The 20926-nt window shown below is 46.1% G+C and overlaps 7 non-coding genes across 7 annotated transcripts; all 7 read left to right on the plus strand.

Annotated features, from left to right (window-relative positions):
- Positions 1–306: 306 nt before the first annotated feature.
- trnav-cac (transfer RNA valine (anticodon CAC)) lies at positions 307–379 on the plus strand. Its single transcript has one exon. It is a non-coding gene; the product is annotated as a tRNA-Val (tRNA).
- Positions 380–3240: 2861 nt separating this feature from the next.
- Positions 3241–3313, plus strand: trnav-cac (transfer RNA valine (anticodon CAC)). The gene has a single exon. It is a non-coding gene; the product is annotated as a tRNA-Val (tRNA).
- A 2861-nt stretch (positions 3314–6174) lies between these two features.
- Positions 6175–6247, plus strand: trnav-cac (transfer RNA valine (anticodon CAC)). Its single transcript has one exon. It is a non-coding gene; the product is annotated as a tRNA-Val (tRNA).
- A 2859-nt stretch (positions 6248–9106) lies between these two features.
- On the plus strand, positions 9107–9179 carry trnav-cac (transfer RNA valine (anticodon CAC)). The gene has a single exon. It is a non-coding gene; the product is annotated as a tRNA-Val (tRNA).
- Positions 9180–12038: 2859 nt separating this feature from the next.
- trnav-cac (transfer RNA valine (anticodon CAC)) lies at positions 12039–12111 on the plus strand. The gene has a single exon. It is a non-coding gene; the product is annotated as a tRNA-Val (tRNA).
- Positions 12112–14970: 2859 nt separating this feature from the next.
- trnav-cac (transfer RNA valine (anticodon CAC)) lies at positions 14971–15043 on the plus strand. Its single transcript has one exon. It is a non-coding gene; the product is annotated as a tRNA-Val (tRNA).
- Positions 15044–17903: 2860 nt separating this feature from the next.
- trnav-cac (transfer RNA valine (anticodon CAC)) lies at positions 17904–17976 on the plus strand. Its single transcript has one exon. It is a non-coding gene; the product is annotated as a tRNA-Val (tRNA).
- The last annotated feature ends 2950 nt before the right edge of the window (positions 17977–20926 follow it).

Here is a 20926-nt window from a genome sequence, read left to right on the forward strand (position 1 = left end):
TGCAGTGTTTCACAATGCTACCTTTCCCGTGAGCCGTCGAACAGACTAAATGATTTTGCCACAGACTGCGACGGTAAGCTCCGCAAAAACGTAATTCTTTAAAGCAGGTGTAAGCAACACAACGTTACCGGGTTACACCGCGTGGAAACAGATACTTCGGTGTATCTCGTCCATGCTCACCACATAGCCAAAATTAAACAAGTCCCATGAAACAACGAGTTAACGGAAACAGAAAGGCGTAAGGTAGAATGGCTTCAACTTTCTGTGTTGGATGCCACTGAGCTGCAGCGGCTGCGACCGCGGCTTGTTTCTGTAGTGTAGTGGTCATCACGTTCGCCTCACACGCGAAAGGTCCCCAGTTCGAAACTGGGCAGAAACTGCTTTGCTCTTCAACTGCAGCCTTTGACATCGACAAGAACGGAGCTTTCTTGCTTGCTTTCCCATGTGCAAATCTGCCTTCGAATTTGCTTCAATAAATCTTCTCTCGTCGTGCAATGCAATGCGATTCCATTTAATTACCGTGCAAAGCATTGTAAAGTTTTTCTCCAACATCGTTCTGATCATATGCCATTCTGTTTGAGAGTGTAGTTACCCCCTTCTGATCCTTCCACGAAAAGCATTACCGCATTCGCATTCCTTGCGCAGGCGGCCCGGTTCAAAGACAGGGAAGAAGCTGATGTGCTGGTGTCACAGTGCACCACGGATTCTTCAACTAGTCTGTCTGTCAAATGTATCCCAAAGTCGTCTCTGAAAGACCTCATTTGGAAGGTGTCTGTCGTTATTCAACGTGCGATAATTGGCACCAGAGGTCCTGAATCATGTTTTGGAGCAGTTCACACGTTAGTGGCTCATTCAATCAGCAACAGCAATGAAAGAAATTACACTCTCAGAGGAACATCTGGACCTGTGCTTTCATAGCGTCGCTAGTATTAAGGTGCGCCCCGAGATCTAAGCCACGTTGGAACTGAAACGGAGGAATCGACAGAGAGGCTACAGAATGACATCGCATCCATTTGGTTTTCTTTAAATCACTGACGAGCAGGAAAATGTAAACGGGGAAGGCGAGTGGGGAAGTGAGGCAGTTGCAGCTCTGGAGAAAGTCCTTCTTTGTGATTCACTCAGCAACCAGAGACGTGACGGTGACTCAGGCGTGAGAGCTCTTCACATCATGAACAAACAGCAATCAAGGGCAGTTAGCACCTCTTCCGGACTGGGGGTGGGGTGAGGTAATTACCTTTTGACTTCTGTTACTATGTTCAGAAACTGCCTTTTGGATTGAGGTGAACAGAAACTGCATTTCTAAAAAGCACCATGGAACTTGTTAAAATTTATTGAGCCGCTTTTTTCTCATCGATTCCCACACAGGTTTCCAACTCAGTTGGTATCCATGAGGCTCATGTCCAGGTGTGATAATCTCTGCAGCAAATTGCACGGTTAAGGTAAAAGGCAAGGAAAGTGGCATCTCGAACCGGCCCCGAGGTCAGACCTTCCTTACAATGTAATCTGTCGTTCTCGGATTGTAATACTACCTCCGGTTTTAGGATGGAACATTCTTTGGGAACCTTATTCTGCAAAACAGACACAGTGACTGAAACTATGCTGCACGGTATGATTTGGGACACGGCCTGCTCAGCTTTGTGCATTTTCCCTGTAGTCCGGTGTGTTTCATGTTCCGTGTAAACGTGTAAGTTGTCCTGTTTCGAGCAATGGGTGAAATCATTTAGCAAAGCAAGAATCGAAATTGCAGTAATGTCAAGTAGCTCATGGTAATTTGACCCAATCATAACCGATCATATATTCTCACGCACTCACAGATACATTTGTTTCTGAATCCAGTCTGAGAAGATAGACTCAGCTTACCAGTGATTTTTGTCTGGATTGATGGGCTATCGTTAACTGCTGAGAAATTGATATTGTAGACGGGCACATCCCAGCAGCTGTGCGAGTCGGAGAGGGATCATGGAACCTTTTTCACTTGAGTTGACATCTGTTGTTATGCAGGAACACAATTGGAAGTGCAAGAAAATGGAGTCGCGGGCGTGTTGCTAGTGTGGCCGAGCGGTCTTAGGCGCTGGGTTAAGGCTACCGTCTCGCCCGAGGGGTGGGTTCGAATCCCACCGCTGCCGTTTCTGCGGAGCTGCTGGTTTAAATGCTGTTTCATTCCCCTGCTGCATTTCTGTTTAAAACAGAAGCAAAATGAGTTTGCTTCCCGGGGAATTGACTGCGGTGTGGGAAAGTGCCGAATTTTCCAAAGTGTCTGTGCTGTCGTGATCGTGTTCGCTTCCCGCACGGAAAATCGCCAGCGGCTCCACTGTTGCTTTCTGTTCCAGGCAAGTTGAGCTTTTACTGGAACCGAATGGAGACTATTGTTGCGAAACAGAGTCCTACGGTGACTCGACTCGTCGTTATTTGGTTTTCTGGCCAATGAGAAAATCGTTCCAATGTATTTCGATGTCATATGTTATTGAATTTCTCCCACTTCCTCTTTTTCCGTCCTGGAGTCATCGGAAGGGAAAGGTAATCTAATCGAGACTGTGATTGGTGAAATTCACTTTTTATGGCCCATTCTTATTATGTTCTTTCTTTGTCTCTTTGCAGCATTGTCTGGGCAGTGGTGGTGCACTCAGGCTCCAGTATGTTTGAAAGAGTAGGTTGGAATTGCCCTGTTGTTATTTGTGTGATTACTTTATGGCTCATGCCCCCGGACTGTCTCACATTTAGCTTTCATGCTCGCTGTGTCTGAAAATGCATTTGGTTTTCCAGTTTTGTTTGTGTTCCGTGTTAAATGCTTTCTGTTTTGCGATTCGCTCAATACATTACGAATTAACAGGGTTTCTGAGGTAACTTCCAGCTGCAAAAATCCTCAACTGAGAATCTGGGAAACTTTCACGGAGTATGGTCAGTCGGAGCAAAAGTAAGGAAGTCGTTCGTTTCTGCAGTGTTTCACAATGCTACCTTTCCCGTGAGCCGTCGAACAGACTAAATAATTTTGCCACAGACTGCGACGGTAAGCTCCGCAAAAACGTAATTCCTTAAAGCAGGTGTAAGCAACACAACGTTACCGGGTTACACCGCGTGGAAACAGATACTTCGGTGTATCTCGTCCATGCTCACCACATAGCCAAAATTAAACAAGTCCCATGAAACAACGAGTTAACGGAAACAGAAAGGCGTAAGGTAGAATGGCTTCAACTTTCTGTGTTGGATGCCACTGAGCTGCAGCGGCTGCGACCGCGGCTTGTTTCTGTAGTGTAGTGGTCATCACGTTCGCCTCACACGCGAAAGGTCCCCAGTTCGAAACTGGGCAGAAACTGCTTTGCTCTTCAACTGCAGCCTTTGACATCGACAAGAACGGAGCTTTCTTGCTTGCTTTCCCATGTGCAAACCTGCCTTCGAATTTACTTCCATAAATCTTCTCTCGTCGTGCAATGCAATGCGATTCCATTTAATTACCGTGCAAAGCATTGTAAAGTTTTTCTCCAACATCGTTCTGATCATATGCCATTCTGTTTGAGAGTGTAGTTACCCTCTTCTGATCCTTCCACGAAAAGCATTACCGCATTCGCATTCCTTGCGCAGGCGGCCCGGTTTAAAGACAGGGAAGAAGCTGATGTGCTGGTGTCACAGTGCACCACGGATTCTTCAACTAGTCTGTCTGTCAAATGTATCCCAAAGTCGTCTCTGAAAGACCTCATTTGGAAGGTGTCTGTCGTTATTCAACGTGCGAGAATTGGCACCAGAGGTCCTGAATCATGTTTTGGAGCAGTTCACACGTTAGTGGCTCATTCAATCAGCAACAGCAATGAAAGAAATTACACTCTCAGAGGAACATCTGGACCTGTGCTTTCATAGCGTCGCTAGTATTAAGGTGCGCCCCGAGATCTAAGCCACGTTGGAACTGAAACGGAGGAATCGACAGAGAGGCTACAGAATGACATCGCATCCATTTGGTTTTCTTTAAATCACTGACGAGCAGGAAAATGTAAACGGGGAAGGCGAGTGGGGAAGTGAGGCAGTTGCCGCTCTGGAGAAAGTCCTTCTTTGTGATTCACTCAGCAACCAGAGACGTGACGGTGACTCAGGCGTGAGAGCTCTTCACATCATGAACAAACAGCAATCAAGGGCAGTTAGCACCTCTTCCGGACTGGGGGTGGGGTGAGGTAATTACCTTTTGACTTCTGTTACCATGTTCAGAAACTGCCTTTTGGATTGAGGTGAACAGAAACTGCATTTCTAAAAAGCACCATGGAACTTGTTAAAATTTATTGAGCCGCTTTTTTCTCATCGATTCCCACACAGGTTTCCAACTCAGTTGGTATCCATGAGGCTCATGTCCAGGTGTGATAATCTCTGCAGCAAATTGCACGGTTAAGGTAAAAGGCAAGGAAAGTGGCATCTCGAACCGGCCCCGAGGTCAGACCTTCCTTACAATGTAATCTGTCGTTCTCGGATTGTAATACTACCTCCGGTTTTAGGATGGAACATTCTTTGGGAACCTTATTCTGCAAAACAGACACAGTGACTGAAACTATGCTGCACGGTATGATTTGGGACACGGCCTGCTCAGCTTTGTGCATTTTCCCTGTAGTCCGGTGTGTTTCATGTTCCGTGTAAACGTGTAAGTTGTCCTGTTTCGAGCAATGGGTGAAATCATTTAGCAAAGCAAGAATCGAAATTGCAGTAATGTCAAGTAGCTCATGGTAATTTGACCCAATCATAACCGATCATATATTCTCACGCACTCACAGATACATTTGTAGCTGAATCCAGTCTGAGAAGATAGACTCAGCTTACCAGTGATTTTTGTCTGGATTGATGGGCTATCGTTAACTGCTGAGAAATTGATATTGTAGACGGGCACATCCCAGCAGCTGTGCGAGTCGGAGAGGGATCATGGAACCTTTTTCACTTGAGTTGACATCTGTTGTTATGCAGGAACACAATTGGAAGTGCAAGAAAATGGATTCGCGGGCGTGTTGCTAGTGTGGCCGAGCGGTTTTAGGCGCTGGATTGAGGCTTCCGTCTCGCCCGAGGAGTGGGTTCGAATCCTAGCGCTGCCGTTTCTGCGGAGCTGCTGGTTTAAATGCTGTTTCATTCCCCTGCTGCATTTCTGTTTAAAACAGAAGTAAAATGAATTTGCTTCCCGGGGAATTGACTGCGGTGTGGGAACGTGCCGAATTTTCCAAAGTGTCTGTGCTGTCGTGATCGTGTTCGCTTCCCGCACGGAAAATCGCCAGCGGCTCCACTGTTGCTTTCTGTTCCAGGCAAGTTGAGCTTTTACTGGAACCGAATGGAGACTGTTGTTGCGAAACAGAGTCCTACGGTGACTCGACTCGTCGTTATTTGGTTTTCTGGCCAATGAGAAAATCGTTCCAATGTATTTCGATGTCATATGTTATTGAATTTCTCCCACTTCCTCCTTTTCCGTCCTGGAGTCATCGGAAGGGAAAGGTAATCTAATCGAGACTGTGATTGGTGAAATTCACTTTTTATGGCCCATTCTTATTATCTTCTTTCTTTGTCTCTTTGCAGCATTGTCTGGGCAGTGGTGGTGCACTCAGGCTCCAGTATGTTTGAAAGAGTAGGTTGGAATTGCCCTGTTGTTATTTGTGTGATTACTTTATGGCTCATGCCCCCGGACTGTCTCACATTTAGCTTTCATGCTCGCTGTGTCTGAAAATGCATTTGGTTTTCCAGTTTTGTTTGTGTTCCGTGTTAAATGCTTTCTGTTTTGCGATTCGCTCAATACATTACGAATTAACAGGGTTTCTGAGGTAACTTCCAGCTGCAAAAATCCTCAACTGAGAATCTGGGAAACTTTCACGGAGTATAGTCAGTCGGAGCAAAAGTAAGGAAGTCGTTCGTTTCTGCAGTGTTTCACAATGCTACCTTTCCCGTGAGCCGTCGAACAGACTAAATGATTTTGCCACAGACTGCGACGGTAAGCTCCGCAAAAACGTAATTCTTTAAAGCAGGTGTAAGCAACACAACGTTACCGGGTTACACCGCGTGGAAACAGATACTTCGGTGTATCTCGTCCATGCTCACCACATAGCCAAAATTAAACAAGTCCCATGAAACAACGAGTTAACGGAAACAGAAAGGCGTAAGGTAGAATGGCTTCAACTTTCTGTGTTGGATGCCACTGAGCTGCAGCGGCTGCGACCGCGGCTTGTTTCTGTAGTGTAGTGGTCATCACGTTCGCCTCACACGCGAAAGGTCCCCAGTTCGAAACTGGGCAGAAACTGCTTTGCTCTTCAACTGCAGCCTTTGACATCGACAAGAACGGAGCTTTCTTGCTTGCTTTCCCATGTGCAAACCTGCCTTCGAATTTGCTTCAATAAATCTTCTCTCGTCGTGCAATGCAATGCGATTCCATTTAATTACTGTGCAAAGCATTGTAAAGTTTTTCTCCAACATCGTTCTGATCATATGCCATTCTGTTTGAGAGTGTAGTTACCCCCTTCTGATCCTTCCACGAAAAGCATTACCGCATTCGCATTCCTTGCGCAGGCGGCCCGGTTCAAAGACAGGGAAGAAGCTGATGTGCTGGTGTCACAGTGCACCACGGATTCTTCAACTGTTCTGTCTGTCAAATGTATCCCAAAGTCGTCTCTGAAAGACCTCATTTGGAAGGTGTCTGTCGTTATTCAACGTGCGAGAATTGGCACCAGAGGTCCTGAATCATGTTTTGGAGCAGTTCACACGTTAGTGGCTCATTCAATCAGCAACAGCAATGAAAGAAATTACACTCTCAGAGGAACATCTGGACCTGTGCTTTCATAGCGTCGCTAGTATTAAGGTGCGCCCCGAGATCTAAGCCACGTTGGAACTGAAACGGAGGAATCGACAGAGAGGCTACAGAATGACATCGCATCCATTTGGTTTTCTTTAAATCACTGACGAGCAGGAAAATGTAAACGGGGAAGGCGAGTGGGGAAGTGAGGCAGTTGCAGCTCTGGAGAAAGTCCTTCTTTGTGATTCACTCAGCAACCAGAGACGTGACGGTGACTCAGGCGTGAGAGCTCTTCACATCATGAACAAACAGCAATCAAGGGCAGTTAGCACCTCTTCCGGACTGGGGGTGGGGTGAGGTAATTACCTTTTGACTTCTGTTACTATGTTCAGAAACTGCCTTTTGGATTGAGGTGAACAGAAACTGCATTTCTAAAAAGCACCATGGAACTTGTTAAAATTTATTGAGTCGCTTTTTCTCATCGATTCCCACACAGGTTTCCAACTCAGTTGGTATCCATGAGGCTCATGTCCAGGTGTGATAATCTCTGCAGCAAATTGCACGGTTATGTAAAAGGCAAGGAAAGTGGCATCTCGAACCGGCCCCGAAGTCAGACCTTCCTCACAATGTAATCTGTCGTTCTCGGATTGTAATACTACCTCCGGTTTTAGGATGGAACATTCTTTGGGAACCTTATTCTGCAAAACAGACACAGTGACTGAAACTATGCTGCACGGTATGATTTGGGACACGGCCTGCTCAGCTTTGTGCATTTTCCCTGTAGTCCGGTGTGTTTCATGTTCCGTGTAAACGTGTAAGTTGTCCTGTTTCGAGCAATGGGTGAAATCATTTAGCAAAGCAAGAATCGAAATTGCAGTAATGTCAAGTAGCTCATGGTAATTTGACCCAATCATAACCGATCATATATTCTCACGCACTCACAGATACATTTGTAGCTGAATCCAGTCTGAGAAGATAGACTCAGCTTACCAGTGATTTTTGTCTGGATTGATGGGCTATCGTTAACTGCTGAGAAATTGATATTGTAGACGGGCACATCCCAGCAGCTGTGCGAGTCGGAGAGGGATCATGGAACCTTTTTCACTTGAGTTGACATCTGTTGTTATGCAGGAACACAATTGGAAGTGCAAGAAAATGGACTCGCGGGCGTGTTGCTAGTGTGGCCGAGCGGTCTTAGGCGGTGGATTAAGGCTTCCGTCTCGCCCGAGGGGTGGGTTCGAATCCCAGCGCTGCCGTTTCTGCGGAGCTGCTGGTTTAAATCCTGTTTCATTCCCCTGCTGCATTTCTGTTTAAAACAGAAGTAAAATGAGTTTGCTTCCCGGGGAATTGACTGCGGTGTGGGTAAGTGCCGAATTTTCCAAAGTGTCTGTGCTGTCGTGATCGTGTTCGCTTCCCGCACGGAAAATCGCCAGCGGCTCCACTGTTGCTTTCTGTTCCAGGCAAGTTGAGCTTTTACTGGAACCGAATGGAGACTGTTGTTGCGAAACAGAGTCCTACGGTGACTCGACTCGTCGTTATTTGGTTTTCTGGCCAATGAGAAAATCGTTCCAATGTATTTCGATGTCATATGTTATTGAATTTCTCCCACTTCCTCCTTTTCCGTCCTGGAGTCATCGGAAGGGAAAGGTAATCTAATCGAGACTGTGATTGGTGAAATTCACTTTTTATGGCCCATTCTTATTATGTTCTTTCTTTGTCTCTTTGCAGCATTGTCTGGGCAGTGGTGGTGCACTCAGGCTCCAGTATGTTTGAAAGAGTAGGTTGGAATTGCCCTGTTGTTATTTGTGTGATTACTTTATGGCTCATGCCCCCGGACTGTCTCACATTTAGCATTCATGCTCGCTGTGTCTGAAAATGCATTTGGTTTTCCAGTTTTGTTTGTGTTCCGTGTTAAATGCTTTCTGTTTTGCGATTCGCTCAATACATTACGAATTAACAGGGTTTCTGAGGTAACTTCCAGCTGCAAAAATCCTCAACTGAGAATCTGGGAAACTTTCACGGAGTATGGTCAGTCGGAGCAAAAGTAAGGAAGTCGTTCGTTTCTGCAGTGTTTCACAATGCTACCTTTCCCGTGAGCCGTCGAACAGACTAAATGATTTTGCCACAGACTGCGACGGTAAGCTCCGCAAAAACGTAATTCTTTAAAGCAGGTGTAAGCAACACAACGTTACCGGGTTACACCGCGTGGAAACAGATACTTCGGTGTATCTCGTCCATGCTCACCACATAGCCAAAATTAAACAAGTCCCATGAAACAACGAGTTAACGGAAACAGAAAGGCGTAAGGTAGAATGGCTTCAACTTTCTGTGTTGGATGCCACTGAGCTGCAGCGGCTGCGACCGCGGCTTGTTTCTGTAGTGTAGTGGTCATCACGTTCGCCTCACACGCGAAAGGTCCCCAGTTCGAAACTGGGCAGAAACTGCTTTGCTCTTCAACTGCAGCCTTTGACATCGACAAGAACGGAGCTTTCTTGCTTGCTTTCCCATGTGCAAACCTGCCTTCGAATTTGCTTGAATAAGTCTTCTCTCGTCGTGCAATGCAATGCGATTCCATTTAATTACTGTGCAAAGCATTGTAAAGTTTTTCTCCAACATGGTTCTGATCATATGCCATTCTGTTTGAGAGTGTAGTTACCCCCTTCTGATCCTTCCACGAAAAGCATTACCGCATTCGCATTCCTTGCGCAGGCGGCCCGGTTCAAAGACAGGGAAGAAGCTGATGTGCTGGTGTCACAGTGCACCACGGATTCTTCAACTTATCTGTCTGTCAAATGTATCCCAAAGTCGTCTCTGAAAGACCTCATTTGGAAGGTGTCTGTCGTTATTCAACGTGCGAGAATTGGCACCAGAGGTCCTGAATCATGTTTTGGAGCAGTTCACACGTTAGTGGCTCATTCAATCAGCAACAGCAATGAAAGAAATTACACTCTCAGAGGAACATCTGGACCTGTGCTTTCATAGCGTCGCTAGTATTAAGGTGCGCCCCGAGATCTAAGCCACGTTGGAACTGAAACGGAGGAATCGACAGAGAGGCTACAGAATGACATCGCATCCATTTGGTTTTCTTTAAATCACTGACGAGCAGGAAAATGTAAACGGGGAAGGCGAGTGGGGAAGTGAGGCAGTTGCAGCTCTGGAGAAAGTCCTTCTTTGTGATTCACTCAGCAACCAGAGACGTGACGGTGACTCAGGCGTGAGAGCTCTTCACATCATGAACAAACAGCAATCAAGGGCAGTTAGCACCTCTTCCGGACTGGGGGTGGGGTGAGGTAATTACCTTTTGACTTCTGTTACTATGTTCAGAAACTGCCTTTTGGATTGAGGTGAACAGAAACTGCATTTCTAAAAAGCACCATGGAACTTGTTAAAATTTATTGAGTCGCTTTTTCTCATCGATTCCCACACAGGTTTCCAACTCAGTTGGTATCCATGAGGCTCATGGCCAGGTGTGATAATCTCTGCAGCAAATTGCACGGTTAAGTAAAAGGCAAGGAAAGTGGCATCTCGAACCGGCCCCGAGGTCAGACCTTCCTCACAATGTAATCTGTCGTTCTCGGATTGTAATACTACCTCCGGTTTTAGGATGGAACATTCTTTGGGAACCTTATTCTGCAAAACAGACACAGTGACTGAAACTATGCTGCACGTTATGATTTGGGACACGGCCTGCTCAGCTTTGTGCATTTTCCCTGTAGTCCGGTGTGTTTCATGTTCCGTGTAAACGTGTAAGTTGTCCTGTTTCGAGCAATGGGTGAAATCATTTAGCAAAGCAAGAATCGAAATTGCAGTAATGTCAAGTAGCTCATGGTAATTTGACCCAATCATAACCGATCATATATTCTCACGCACTCACAGATACATTTGTAGCTGAATCCAGTCTGAGAAGATAGACTCAGCTTACCAGTGATTTTTGTCTGGATTGATGGGCTATCGTTAACTGCTGAGAAATTGATATTGTAGACGGGCACATCCCAGCAGCTGTGCGAGTCGGAGAGGGATCATGGAACCTTTTTCACTTGAGTTGACATCTGTTGTTATGCAGGAACACAATTGGAAGTGCAAGAAAATGTACGCGCGGGCGTGTTGCTAGTGTGGCCGAGCGGTCTTAGGCGCTGGATTAAGGCTTCCGTCTCACCCGAGGGGTGGGTTCGAATCCCAGCGCTGCCGTTTCAGCGGAGCTGCTGGTTTAAATGCTGTTTCATTCCCCTGCTGCATTTCTGTTTTAAACAGAAGCAAAATGAGTTTGCTTCCCGGGGAATTGACTGCGGTGTGGGAAAGTGCCGAATTTTCCAAAGTGTCTGTGCTGTCGTGATCGTGTTCGCTTCCCGCACGGAAAATCGCCAGCGGCTCCACTGTTGCTTTCTGTTCCAGGCAAGTTGAGCTTTTACTGGAACCGAATGGAGACTGTTGTTGCGAAACAGAGTCCAACGGTGACTCGACTCGTCGTTATTTGGTTTTCTGGCCAATGAGAAAATCGTTCCAATGTATTTCGATGTCATATGTTATTGAATTTCTCCCACTTCCTCCTTTTCCGTCCTGGAGTCATCGGAAGGGAAAGGTAATCTAATCGAGACTGTGATTGGTGAAATTCACTTTTTATGGCCCATTCTTATTATGTTCTTTCTTTGTCTCTTTGCAGCATTGTCTGGGCAGTGGTGGTGCACTCAGGCTCCAGTATGTTTGAAAGAGTAGGTTGGAATTGCCCTGTTGTTATTTGTGTGATTACTTTATGGCTCATGCCCCCGGACTGTCTCACATTTAGCATTCATGCTCGCTGTGTCTGAAAATGCATTTGGTTTTCCAGTTTTGTTTGTGTTCCGTGTTAAATGCTTTCTGTTTTGCGATTCGCTCAATACATTACGAATTAACAGGGTTTCTGAGGTAACTTCCAGCTGCAAAAATCCTCAACTGAGAATCTGGGAAACTTTCACGGAGTATGGTCAGTCGGAGCAAAAGTAAGGAAGTCGTTCGTTTCTGCAGTGTTTCACAATGCTACCTTTCCCGTGAGCCGTCGAACAGACTAAATGATTTTGCCACAGACTGCGACGGTAAGCTCCGCAAAAACGTAATTCTTTAAAGCAGGTGTAAGCAACACAACGTTACCGGGTTACACCGCGTGGAAACAGATACTTCGGTGTATCTCGTCCATGCTCACCACATAGCCAAAATTAAACAAGTCCCATGAAACAACGAGTTAACGGAAACAGAAAGGCGAAAGGTAGAATGGCTTCAACTTTCTGTGTTGGATGCCACTGAGCTGCAGCGGCTGCGATCGCGGCTTGTTTCTGTAGTGTAGTGGTCATCACGTTCGCCTCACACGCGAAAGGTCCCCAGTTCGAAACTGGGCAGAAACTGCTTTGCTCTTCAACTGCAGCCTTTGACATCGACAAGAACGGAGCTTTCTTGCTTGCTTTCCCATGTGCAAACCTGCCTTCGAATTTGCTTGAATAAATCTTCTCTCGTCGTGCAATGCAATGCGATTCCATTTAATTACTGTGCAAAGCATTGTAAAGTTTTTCTCCAACATCGTTCTGATCATATGCCATTCTGTTTGAGAGTGTAGTTACCCCCTTCTGATCCTTCCACGAAAAGCATTACCGCATTCGCATTCCTTGCGCAGGCGGCCCGGTTCAAAGACAGGGAAGAAGCTGATGTGCTGGTGTCACAGTGCACCACGGATTCTTCAACTAGTCTGTCTGTCAAATGTATCCCAAAGTCGTCTCTGAAAGACCTCATTTGGAAGGTGTCTGTCGTTATTCAACGTGCGAGAATTGGCACCAGAGGTCCTGAATCATGTTTTGGAGCAGTTCACACGTTAGTGGCTCATTCAATCAGCAACAGCAATGAAAGAAATTACACTCTCAGAGGAACATCTGGACCTGTGCTTTCATAGCGTCGCTAGTATTAAGGTGCGCCCCGAGATCTAAGCCACGTTGGAACTGAAACGGAGGAATCGACAGAGAGGCTACAGAATGACATCGCATCCATTTGGTTTTCTTTAAATCACTGACGAGCAGGAAAATGTAAACGGGGAAGGCGAGTGGGGAAGTGAGGCAGTTGCAGCTCTGGAGAAAGTCCTTCTTTGTGATTCACTCAGCAACCAGAGACGTGACGGTGACTCAGGCGTGAGAGCTCTTCACATCATGAACAAACAGCAATCAAGGGCAGTTAGCACCTCTTCCGGACTGGGGGTGGGGTGAGGTAATTACCTTTTGACTTCTGTTACTATGTTCAGAAACTGCCTTTTGGATTGAGGTGAACAGAAACTGCATTTCTAAAAAGCACCATGGAACTTGTTAAAATTTATTGAGTCGCTTTTTCTCATCGATTCCCACACAGGTTTCCAACTCAGTTGGTATCCATGAGGCTCATGGCCAGGTGTGATAATCTCTGCAGCAAATTGCACGGTTAAGTAAAAGGCAAGGAAAGTGGCATCTCGAACCGGCCCCGAGGTCAGACCTTCCTCACAATGTAATCTGTCGTTCTCGGATTGTAATACTACCTCCGGTTTTAGGATGGAACATTCTTTGGGAACCTTATTCTGCAAAACAGACACAGTGACTGAAACTATGCTGCACGTTATGATTTGGGACACGGCCTGCTCAGCTTTGTGCATTTTCCCTGTAGTCCGGTGTGTTTCATGTTCCGTGTAAACGTGTAAGTTGTCCTGTTTCGAGCAATGGGTGAAATCATTTAGCAAAGCAAGAATCGAAATTGCAGTAATGTCAAGTAGCTCATGGTAATTTGACCCAATCATAACCGATCATATATTCTCACGCACTCACAGATACATTTGTAGCTGAATCCAGTCTGAGAAGATAGACTCAGCTTACCAGTGATTTTTGTCTGGATTGATGGGCTATCGTTAACTGCTGAGAAATTGATATTGTAGACGGGCACATCCCAGCAGCTGTGCGAGTCGGAGAGGGATCATGGAACCTTTTTCACTTGAGTTGACATCTGTTGTTATGCAGGAACACAATTGGAAGTGCAAGAAAATGTACGCGCGGGCGTGTTGCTAGTGTGGCCGAGCGGTCTTAGGCGCTGGATTAAGGCTTCCGTCTCACCCGAGGGGTGGGTTCGAATCCCAGCGCTGCCGTTTCAGCGGAGCTGCTGGTTTAAATGCTGTTTCATTCCCCTGCTGCATTTCTGTTTTAAACAGAAGCAAAATGAGTTTGCTTCCCGGGGAATTGACTGCGGTGTGGGAAAGTGCCGAATTTTCCAAAGTGTCTGTGCTGTCGTGATCGTGTTCGCTTCCCGCACGGAAAATCGCCAGCGGCTCCACTGTTGCTTTCTGTTCCAGGCAAGTTGAGCTTTTACTGGAACCGAATGGAGACTGTTGTTGCGAAACAGAGTCCAACGGTGACTCGACTCGTCGTTATTTGGTTTTCTGGCCAATGAGAAAATCGTTCCAATGTATTTCGATGTCATATGTTATTGAATTTCTCCCACTTCCTCCTTTTCCGTCCTGGAGTCATCGGAAGGGAAAGGTAATCTAATCGAGACTGTGATTGGTGAAATTCACTTTTTATGGCCCATTCTTATTATGTTCTTTCTTAGTCTCTTTGCAGCATTGTCTGGGCAGTGGTGGTGCACTCAGGCTCCAGTATGTTTGAAAGAGTAGGTTGGAATTGCCCTGTTGTTATTTGTGTGATTACTTTATGGCTCATGCCCCCGGACTGTCTCACATTTAGCATTCATGCTCGCTGTGTCTGAAAATGCATTTGGTTTTCCAGTTTTGTTTGTGTTCCGTGTTAAATGCTTTCTGTTTTGCGATTCGCTCAATACATTACGAATTAACAGGGTTTCTGAGGTAACTTCCAGCTGCAAAAATCCTCAACTGAGAATCTGGGAAACTTTCACGGAGTATGGTCAGTCGGAGCAAAAGTAAGGAAGTCGTTCGTTTCTGCAGTGTTTCACAATGCTACCTTTCCCGTGAGCCGTCGAACAGACTAAATGATTTTGCCACAGACTGCGACGGTAAGCTCCGCAAAAACGTAATTCTTTAAAGCAGGTGTAAGCAACACAACGTTACCGGGTTACACCGCGTGGAAACAGATACTTCGGTGTATCTCGTCCATGCTCACCACATAGCCAAAATTAAACAAGTCCCATGAAACAACGAGTTAACGGAAACAGAAAGGCGAAAGGTAGAATGGCTTCAACTTTCTGTGTTGGATGCCACTGAGCTGCAGCGGCTGCGATCGCGGCTTGTTTCTGTAGTGTAGTGGTCATCACGTTCGCCTCACACGCGAAAGGTCCCCAGTTCGAAACTGGGCAGAAACTGCTTTGCTCTTCAACTGCAGCCTTTGACATCGACAAGAACGGAGCTTTCTTGCTTGCTTTCCCATGTGCAAACCTGCCTTCGAATTTGCTTGAATAAATCTTCTCTCGTCGTGCAATGCAATGCGATTCCATTTAATTACTGTGCAAAGCATTGTAAAGTTTTTCTCCAACATCGTTCTGATCATATGCCATTCTGTTTGAGAGTGTAGTTACCCCCTTCTGATCCTTCCACGAAAAGCATTACCGCATTCGCATTCCTTGCGCAGGCGGCCCGGTTCAAAGACAGGGAAGAAGCTGATGTGCTGGTGTCACAGTGCACCACGGATTCTTCAACTAGTCTGTCTGTCAAATGTATCCCAAAGTCGTCTCTGAAAGACCTCATTTGGAAGGTGTCTGTCGTTATTCAACGTGCGAGAATTGGCACCAGAGGTCCTGAATCATATTTTGGAGCAGTTCACACGTTAGTGGCTCATTCAATCAGCAACAGCAATGAAAGAAATTACACTCTCAGAGGAACATCTGGACCTGTGCTTTCATAGCGTCGCTAGTATTAAGGTGCGCCCCGAGATCTAAGCCACGTTGGAACTGAAACGGAGGAATCGACAGAGAGGCTACAGAATGACATCGCATCCATTTGGTTTTCTTTAAATCACTGACGAGCAGGAAAATGTAAACGGGGAAGGCGAGTGGGGAAGTGAGGCAGTTGCAGCTCTGGAGAAAGTCCTTCTTTGTGATTCACTCAGCAACCAGAGACGTGACGGTGACTCAGGCGTGAGAGCTCTTCACATCATGAACAAACAGCAATCAAGGGCAGTTAGCACCTCTTCCGGAGTGGGGGTGGGGTGAGGTAATTACCTTTCGACTTCTGTTACTATGTTCAGAAACTGCCTTTTGGATTGAGGTGAACAGAAACTGCATTTCTAAAAAGCACCATGGAACTTGTTAAAATTTATTGAGTCGCTTTTTCTCATCGATTCCCACACAGGTTTCCAACTCAGTTGGTATCCATGAGGCTCATGTCCAGGTGTGATAATCTCTGCAGCAAATTGCACGGTTAAGTAAAAGGCAAGGAAAGTGGCATCTCGAACCGGCCCCGAGGTCAGACCTTCCTCACAATGTAATCTGTCGTTCTCGGATTGTAATACTACCTCCGGTTTTAGGATGGAACATTCTTTGGGAACCTTATTCTGCAAAACAGACACAGTGACTGAAACTATGCTGCACGGTATGATTTGGGACACGGCCTGCTCAGCTTTGTGCATTTTCCCTGTAGTCCGGTGTGTTTCATGTTCCGTGTAAACGTGTAAGTTGTCCTGTTTCGAGCAATGGGTGAAATCATTTAGCAAAGCAAGAATCGAAATTGCAGTAATGTCAAGTAGCTCATGGTAATTTGACCCAATCATAACCGATCATATATTCTCACGCACTCACAGATACATTTGTAGCTGAATCCAGTCTGAGAAGATAGACTCAGCTTACCAGTGATTTTTGTCTGGATTGATGGGCTATCGTTAACTGCTGAGAAATTGATATTGTAGACGGGCACATCCCAGCAGCTGTGCGAGTCGGAGAGGGATCATGGAACCTTTTTCACTTGAGTTGACATCTGTTGTTATGCAGGAACACAATTGGAAGTGCAAGAAAATGGACTCGCGGGCGTGTTGCTAGTGTGGCCGAGCGGTCTTAGGCGCTGGGTTAAGACTTCCGTCTCGCCCGAGGGGTGGGTTCGAATCCCAGCGCTGCCGTTTCTGCGGAGCTGCTGGTTTAATTGCTGTTTCATTCCCCTGCTGCATTTCTGTTTAAAACAGAAGCAAAATGAGTTTGCTTCCCGGGGAATTGACTGCGGTGTGGGAAAGTGCCGAATTTTCCAAAGTGTCTGTGCTGTCGTGATCGTGTTCGCTTCCCGCACGGAAAATCGCCAGCGGCTCCACTGTTGCTTTCTGTTCCAGGCAAGTTGAGCTTTTACTGGAACCGAATGGAGACTGTTGTTGCGAATACAGAGTCCTACGGTGACTCGACTCGTCGTTATTTGGTTTTCTGGCCAATGAGAAAATCGTTCCAATGTATTTCGATGTCATATGTTATTGAATTTCTCCCACTTCCTCCTTTTCCGTCCTGGAGTCATCGGAAGGGAAAGGTAATCTAATCGAGACTGTGATTGGTGAAATTCACTTTTTATGGCCCATTCTTATTATGTTCTTTCTTTGTCTCTTTGCAGCATTGTCTGGGCAGTGGTGGTGCACTCAGGCTCCAGTATGTTTGAAAGAGTAGGTTGGAATTGCCCTGTTGTTATTTGTGTGATTACTTTATGGCTCATGCCCCCGGACTGTCTCACATTTAGCATTCATGCTCGCTGTGTCTGAAAATGCATTTGGTTTTCCAGTTTTGTTTGTGTTCCGTGTTAAATGCTTTCTGTTTTGCGATTCGCTCAATACATTACGAATTAACAGGGTTTCTGAGGTAACTTCCAGCTGCAAAAATCCTCAACTGAGAATCTGGGAAACTTTCACGGAGTATGGTCAGTCGGAGCAAAAGTAAGGAAGTCGTTCGTTTCTGCAGTGTTTCACAATGCTACCTTTCCCGTGAGCCGTCGAACAGACTAAATGATTTTGCCACAGACTGCGACGGTAAGCTCCGCAAAAACGTAATTCTTTAAAGCAGGTGTAAGCAACACAACGTTACCGGGTTACACCGCGTGGAAACAGATACTTCGGTGTATCTCGTCCATGCTCACCACATAGCCAAAATTAAACAAGTCCCATGAAACAACGAGTTAACGGAAACAGAAAGGCGAAAGGTAGAATGGCTTCAACTTTCTGTGTTGGATGCCACTGAGCTGCAGCGGCTGCGATCGCGGCTTGTTTCTGTAGTGTAGTGGTCATCACGTTCGCCTCACACGCGAAAGGTCCCCAGTTCGAAACTGGGCAGAAACTGCTTTGCTCTTCAACTGCAGCCTTTGACATCGACAAGAACGGAGCTTTCTTGCTTGCTTTCCCATGTGCAAACCTGCCTTCGAATTTGCTTGAATAAATCTTCTCTCGTCGTGCAATGCAATGCGATTCCATTTAATTACTGTGCAAAGCATTGTAAAGTTTTTCTCCAACATCGTTCTGATCATATGCCATTCTGTTTGAGAGTGTAGTTACCCCCTTCTGATCCTTCCACGAAAAGCATTACCGCATTCGCATTCCTTGCGCAGGCGGCCCGGTTCAAAGACAGGGAAGAAGCTGATGTGCTGGTGTCACAGTGCACCACGGATTCTTCAACTAGTCTGTCTGTCAAATGTATCCCAAAGTCGTCTCTGAAAGACCTCATTTGGAAGGTGTCTGTCGTTATTCAACGTGCGAGAATTGGCACCAGAGGTCCTGAATCATGTTTTGGAGCAGTTCACACGTTAGTGGCTCATTCAATCAGCAACAGCAATGAAAGAAATTACACTCTCAGAGGATCATCTGGACCTGTGCTTTCATAGCGTCGCTAGTATTAAGGTGCGCCCCGAGATCTAAGCCACGTTGGAACTGAAACGGAGGAATCGACAGAGAGGCTACAGAATGACATCGCATCCATTTGGTTTTCTTTAAATCACTGACGAGCAGGAAAATGTAAACGGGGAAGGCGAGTGGGGAAGTGAGGCAGTTGCAGCTCTGGAGAAAGTCCTTCTTTGTGATTCACTCAGCAACCAGAGACGTGACGGTGACTCAGGCGTGAGAGCTCTTCACATCATGAACAAACAGCAATCAAGGGCAGTTAGCACCTCTTCCGGAGTGGGGGTGGGGTGAGGTAATTACCTTTCGACTTCTGTTACTATGTTCAGAAACTGCCTTTTGGATTGAGGTGAACAGAAACTGCATTTCTAAAAAGCACCATGGAACTTGTTAAAATTTATTGAGTCGCTTTTTCTCATCGATTCCCACACAGGTTTCCAACTCAGTTGGTATCCATGAGGCTCATGTCCAGGTGTGATAATCTCTGCAGCAAATTGCACGGTTAAGTAAAAGGCAAGGAAAGTGGCATCTCGAACCGGCCCCGAGGTCAGACCTTCCTCACAATGTAATCTGTCGTTCTCGGATTGTAATACTACCTCCGGTTTTAGGATGGAACATTCTTTGGGAACCTTATTCTGCAAAACAGACACAGTGACTGAAACTATGCTGCACGGTATGATTTGGGACACGGCCTGCTCAGCTTTGTGCATTTTCCCTGTAGTCCGGTGTGTTTCATGTTCCGTGTAAACGTGTAAGTTGTCCTGTTTCGAGCAATGGGTGAAATCATTTAGCAAAGCAAGAATCGAAATTGCAGTAATGTCAAGTAGCTCATGGTAATTTGACCCAATCATAACCGATCATATATTCTCACGCACTCACAGATACATTTGTAGCTGAATCCAGTCTGAGAAGATAGACTCAGCTTACCAGTGATTTTTGTCTGGATTGATGGGCTATCGTTAACTGCTGAGAAATTGATATTGTAGACGGGCACATCCCAGCAGCTGTGCGAGTCGGAGAGGGATCATGGAACCTTTTTCACTTGAGTTGACATCTGTTGTTATGCAGGAACACAATTGGAAGTGCAAGAAAATGGACTCGCGGGCGTGTTGCTAGTGTGGCCGAGCGGTCTTAGGCGCTGGGTTAAGACTTCCGTCTCGCCCGAGGGGTGGGTTCGAATCCCAGCGCTGCCGTTTCTGCGGAGCTGCTGGTTTAATTGCTGTTTCATTCCCCTGCTGCATTTCTGTTTAAAACAGAAGCAAAATGAGTTTGCTTCCCGGGGAATTGACTGCGGTGTGGGAAAGTGCCGAATTTTCCAAAGTGTCTGTGCTGTCGTGATCGTGTTCGCTTCCCGCACGGAAAATCGCCAGCGGCTCCACTGTTGCTTTCTGTTCCAGGCAAGTTGAGCTTTTACTGGAACCGAATGGAGACTGTTGTTGCGAATACAGAGTCCTACGGTGACTCGACTCGTCGTTATTTGGTTTTCTGGCCAATGAGAAAATCGTTCCAATGTATTTCGATGTCATATGTTATTGAATTTCTCCCACTTCCTCCTTTTCCGTCCTGGAGTCATCGGAAGGGAAAGGTAATCTAATCGAGACTGTGATTGGTGAAATTCACTTTTTATGGCCCATTCTTATTATGTTCTTTCTTTGTCTCTTTGCAGCATTGTCTGGGCAGTGGTGGTGCACTCAGGCTCCAGTATGTTTGAAAGAGTAGTTTGGAATTGCCCTGTTGTTATTTGTGTGATGACTTTATGGCTCATGCCCCCGGACTGTCTCACATTTAGCATTCAAGAAGCTGATGTGCTGGTGTCACAGTGCACCACGGATTCCTCAACTAGTCTGCCTGTCAAATGTATCCCAAAGTCGTCTCTGAAAGACCTCATTTGGAAGGTATCTGTCGTTATTCAACTTGCGAGAATTGGCACCAGAGGTCCTGAATCATGTTTTGGTGCAGTTCGCACGTCAGTGGCTCATTCAATCAACAACAGCAATGAAAGAAATTACACTCTCAGAGGGACCTTTGGGCTTTCACCAGAGCTGCAACTGCTTCACTTCCCCACTCGCCCTCCCCGATTACATTTTCCTGCTCGTCAGTGATTTAAAGAAAACCAAATGGATGCGATGTCGTTGTGTAGCCTCTCTGTCGATTCCTCGGTTTCAGTTCCAACATGGCTTAGATCTCGGGGCCCACCCTAACTCTAGCGACGCCACGAAAGCAACCGTGTTTCCCTCAGTGTAATAACAGGTCAATTGTTTGAAAAAAATGACCCTCCGAAGAGTAACCCACCCAAACACATTTCCCGATCATATTTCTTCAAATTTATTGCTGACTGATGCACATATCCCTGAACACAATGTGCGATTTAGCATGGCCAGCTCACCTAACCTGCACA

This window comes from Chiloscyllium punctatum, chromosome 18, assembly GCF_047496795.1.
Source record: "Chiloscyllium punctatum isolate Juve2018m chromosome 18, sChiPun1.3, whole genome shotgun sequence".
Taxonomy (NCBI): Eukaryota; Metazoa; Chordata; class Chondrichthyes; order Orectolobiformes; family Hemiscylliidae; genus Chiloscyllium; species Chiloscyllium punctatum.